The sequence below is a fragment of the Amphiprion ocellaris genome, chromosome 8, assembly GCF_022539595.1.
Source record: "Amphiprion ocellaris isolate individual 3 ecotype Okinawa chromosome 8, ASM2253959v1, whole genome shotgun sequence".
Classification (NCBI taxonomy): domain Eukaryota; kingdom Metazoa; phylum Chordata; class Actinopteri; family Pomacentridae; genus Amphiprion; species Amphiprion ocellaris.
In genome coordinates this window covers 21460730-21465984 of record NC_072773.1, presented here as the reverse complement: position 1 = coordinate 21465984, position 5255 = coordinate 21460730, and positions in this window count along the sequence as shown.

Genomic DNA, 5255 nt, shown 5'->3' with positions numbered 1-5255 from the left:
ACACACTAAACTACAAGCTTACACCCTCCAAACACTGTTAGCATCAAGTGTGTTTCCTCTGCACATTTCACTGCATTCTACAGTCAAACTATCATGCAGATACTCATGAAGACATGAGGCACAAAGACATGTTAAACTTGCTTTGTGGTACAGCCCTCTGCTGTTTGCAGTTCAGTGTCACCACAACTTTCACATCATATTCATCTCAGCACACAACTAAAACATGGTGTCTGACCTCAGTTTGCAGGCTGCAGTGTGGATTCTCCAGAAAACCACAAAGATGTTTCACTCCTGAATCCTGCAGCTCGTTGTTACTCAACCAGAGGATATCTGACAAACTGCAGCAGCTCAATCTGAATAAAGAACATCATTGATGATCCAATCAGGTGTGTTCAGGTTTTGAATGTGCAGGTCAATGTTACTGTCTCCTAATCAATGAGCAGATTGGCTTTGTCCTTCTGTTATTGTGGATCATCATCATGTCAACCTTCTACACACATCACCCACATGCCAGCACAACATTCACATTAACACAGATCAATAATGTATGTGTGTGTGTGTGTGTGTGTGTGTGTAGGATCAATGTCAATGGTCTGCCATGATCAGTGAAATCCCATTGAACTTAACAAGAACCAAAGAAATATTCAATCAGAAAACAAATCTGAGTTCAGAGGAGCTTTTGTACCCAGATGTGACTTTTTTTTTTTAGCACAAATTCTAACCATTTATTTACTTTAACAACTAACGCTGTGTATTTTCTATAGTTTCTGCAACTAGCACTCATGTTGCGTGACCACACGTGAAATTTGGACTAAAACTGCAAATATGAAAAACAAGAAATGTACATCCTTCATGGATGGAAGTACAGCATGACAAGCTGTACCACAAAGCTGCTTCACCCCTGAGTCCTGCAGCTCGTTTCTACTCAGGTCCAGCTCCGTCAGATGGAAGGGGTTGGACATCAGAGCTGAGACCAGAGAATCACAAATTACTCTGGTTTAATGCTGGTCTATTTTTACAGGGACTTTCTACACACAGCTGCCACGGATCAAATTATTTTCCCTTTGAGGCCTCTCGAGGAAAAGACAAAAAGCAACATCATTTCATATCATTCCCAGTGAAGTACCTGAGGGATGAGTTCATGTTTACTCATTCTTTTGAGTATTATATTACACCCCCCCACCCCTCACCCCCCTTATGGAAGTCTTATATTTTTGTTGTGCACAGTAGTAATCCAAGCCTGTGTCATGTGATCCCAACTTCTCTCTCTATACTCAAACATTTTCACATCACAGGTTAGTTAACATCTTTCTGGCTACTGATGACCCCAAAACAAGCCTGTAGTAACACCAACTATACAAAAAAAACCACACATAAAGTCACAACTGTCATTCCTGTACCAGTTTTGACACAGCCAGGACTGTCTTTCTGCTAAGAAAGGGTAATATTAATTATACAAGAATATGGTGTATGTTTGTGTGTATGTAACATTACTCAAAGATTTGGATGAAATTTTCAGTGAAGGTCAGAAATGACACAAGGACCACCTCATTAGATTTTGGCAGTGATGCAGCTTATAGTCTGGATCCACGGAGTTGTTAGAGATCTCTGTATCATTGCGAGAAAGTGGCACGGCATCACTGTAACTATACAACAAGTGAACACTATGTCAGCTGTCTGCTGGCGATCACATCATTGCGATCCTACTAAAAATCCACCACTGCAGACTTATAGGGACTTATCCGTCAGAAATTATATGACTGAGCAGCCTTGGTGGAGTACTGCGCTGTCTGAGTGCTTTTCTTATCTGTGAGGAGCTTACAAACTATACAAAGAAACCCAACAAATCCAAAAAAGCGCGAAGAACAGAAAAACTTTGCTTTTATGGCTTAACTGTTCACTCAGCATCTCAACTAAACATGTGACTTTCTGTATTTTAAATGAACAGAGGCTCGTTTAATTTGAGTGTTAAAATGAACATCGGTGGAGTAAATGAAGTCCACAGCAGCTTCTCATGTTTCTGTGTGATAGCTGTTGCAGCACTTTGTTGTAAATGAAGACGAGAAAAGAAGAACAGGATTATGGGTAACTGTGGCGTCTCATTCAGATAAAGTTCAGGCATGAAATGAAGAGCCACAGTCTGCACACAGACACACAAACACTGTTAAAGTACTAAGAAAGAAGTAAGAGGGAGCTCCAGAAGGTTTTCACGTCATTCTTTAAACAACAGCGCCGTCTGCTGTTCACCCATGACTGCACTGCCATCCACACTTCAAACACCATCGTGAAGTTTGCAGATGACAGGACAGTGGTGGGTCTAATATCAGACAATGATGAGACCCACGACAGGAAGGAGATTCAGCACCTAACCAAGTGGTGTTCAGACAACAATCTGGTCCTGAGCACTAGGAAAACCAAGGAGGTCATTATGGACTACAGGAGACCCAGGAAGACGTCCCATGCTCCTCTACTCATACGCGGAGAAGATGTGGAGCAAGTTCATAACAAGTTTCTGGGCATCCACATCACCACTGACCTCACATGGGCCCTGAACGCCTCTCACCTGGTAAAAAAAAAAAAGCCCAGCAAAGACTTTATTTCCTCAGGAGGCTCAGATGGGCTGGACTCCACTCTCGGCTGCTGACAAACTTTTATAGAACCACCATAGAAAGCATTCTTTGTCTCGGTATGGTGATCTGGTGTGGCAGCTGCACAGGACAGGACAGGAAAGACTTGGCCAGGGTGGTAAAGACAGCTCAGGGGACTGTGGGATGCCCTCTGCCAAACCTGGACTCTGTCGCCTCCAGAGAAAGGCTAGCAGTATAGCTGCAGACTCAACCCACCCTGGTAACAAACAGTTTGTGCCTCTGCCCTCAGGAAGAAGGTACAGGTCAATATGAAGTCAAACCACCAGATTGAGGATCAGCTTTTTCCCCAGAGCTGTAAACTCTATACAACCTCACACACACTCACTTTAAAAAGCTTGAGATGACATGGAACCGACACTCTACCTTGCACTGCTGCACTCTAATCAGCCAGCTGCATATATATATATATATATATATATATATATAAATAAACACACACACACACACACACACACACAGTTAGAAGATCCTGGCGTCCCGGTCATCCCGGGATCGTTCTGCATGGAGTTTGCATGTTCTCCTCATGCATATGTGGGTTTTCTCCAGGTACTCCGGCTTCCTCCCACAGCCCCCAAAAATGCTGAGGTTAACTGATTATTTTAAATTGTTCGTAGGTACAGCAGAGGTGATACTGCAGGACAGGATGTGTACATTCATGTCAGAGAAAAGAGAGACAACAGTTTTTAACTTTTGAACAATGTACAGTATTGTTATTTAACAAATATTTCCAGTTTTACTATATTAGTGAACTTATTTTACTACTAACTAAAATAAGAACGGATGGATGGGGGTATATTCATTTTCATGTTAACCATTAAAAAAGGCCCAAACTGTAAATAGTGTCCACATCGAAAATCAGTATTTTTAAAAATGGTAATTCATTTCTTTACTGTTTGACTATAAAATGACAGTTTCATTGTATTTAAATCATTTCCACCCATACTGAAACAACCCCAGATCCTCACTGATCCACCCCCATGTTTTACTGTAGGGGCAAGACAGTCTGCTTCTCCAGGCTTCCTCCTAACCATTAAGTTGGCTGGAGAGGGCATCAACTGAAGATTGGATTCATCACTAAAGAGAACCTGAGCCCAATCATCAACAGTCCAGTCCATGTGATCCCCAGCAAAGAGTAACCTGGGGGGGCGGCAGTCGAGGGGGGCCCACGCCGGCGCTCATGGCGGCAACGGCGGCCAGAGAGAAAGAGAAAATGAAGGAGGCTTATCTGAAGATGAAAGAGGAGAAGAAAAAAGTGAAAAAAGACATGAAGACAAAACTAGAGATGAGCGAGATCCTGGAGCAAAAAAATCTAGAAATCCAGGGAAAGATTGACAAACTGGAGGAAGAAAAGAAAAAACTAGAAGAAGAGAATAAAAGACTCCAGGACAAGAAAAAAGAATTGGAGCAAGAAAAGACAGAAATGGAGGTGAAGTGTGAGAATCCGCAGAGCGAGAACCAAGAACTGAAGCAGCAGAAAACAGAAACAGAAGACAGAAATAAAGAGCTGCAAGAAGACAAGATGAAGCTGCAGGAAGAGATTCAAGACCTGGAGGTGAAGCAGCAAGAAAACGAGCAACAGAAGAAGAAGAAGAAGAAGGTGAGCTGCTGGAGCTGGATGTTCAGGAAGTCCTGAGCTGGACGAGGCTCATGAGCTTCCTCCCTCCTTCAGCTCTCATCCTTTCTGCCTCTACCTCCCCCATCCTTCCTCCATCCCATCTTCACCTCTCCATCCTCCCTCCATCATCCAAAAAACACCTTCTTCACCTCTTCAACCTCACCCCATCTTCTCTCTACCTCACCCCAACCCCCCCCCCGAAAAAAAAATCCCTAAAATTTAAAAAAAAAAAAAAAAAAAAATATTTCATGTTTCTGCATATTCTCCATGTTACTTATGACCTCGGTTTAATTACCAGTGTTACTTTTTACCGTTCTATTCTAACTGTATTTTAATTCACTTGTTTTATTTCAGTGATGTGAATTAAAGTTTATTTGCAGATATACTAATGTCTGCAAATAAAAGAATGTCAATTCTCAGCAATAACATAAAAAAGAAACACATTAATCCACCATGTTTTCCTCAGAAAACTCTGACCTCATGTATTATATGTGACTTCATCTACTGTATGCGATTACTGGCAGTTACTGCTAGGACACCCCAGCTGGCTGACTGTCCCACTCTCAAAGAGAAAGTCAGATGTTTGACAACAGCTGAAAGGTACGACATGGATAAATGGTTATGGTTTGAGTCTGGGTTGAATTTTTCTACCCAGTTTTATATACACAATGAAAATAAATCGTAAATCAAAGGACCCATATTTTCTAGGAAGTACAACTTGCAAAATCAATTGAAATACCATGTTTCCTTTCAGCGTCAGTGACACTAGCATGCACACGTTTCCCATTCCTAAACTAGCACATCCTGTGTGTGAGAGACATTATATTAAGTCTGCAAAAATGTCTTATTCACTCTATGATATTTTGGGATCAATACTGGTGCTGAATTGTGAAAAAGGAAAAATCATTTCACGCATTAAAATATTTCTACATCTGACCTGGTAAGATTCCTGTTGCAGCTTGTGTCAAGACAGATCATATTTCTCCTATATT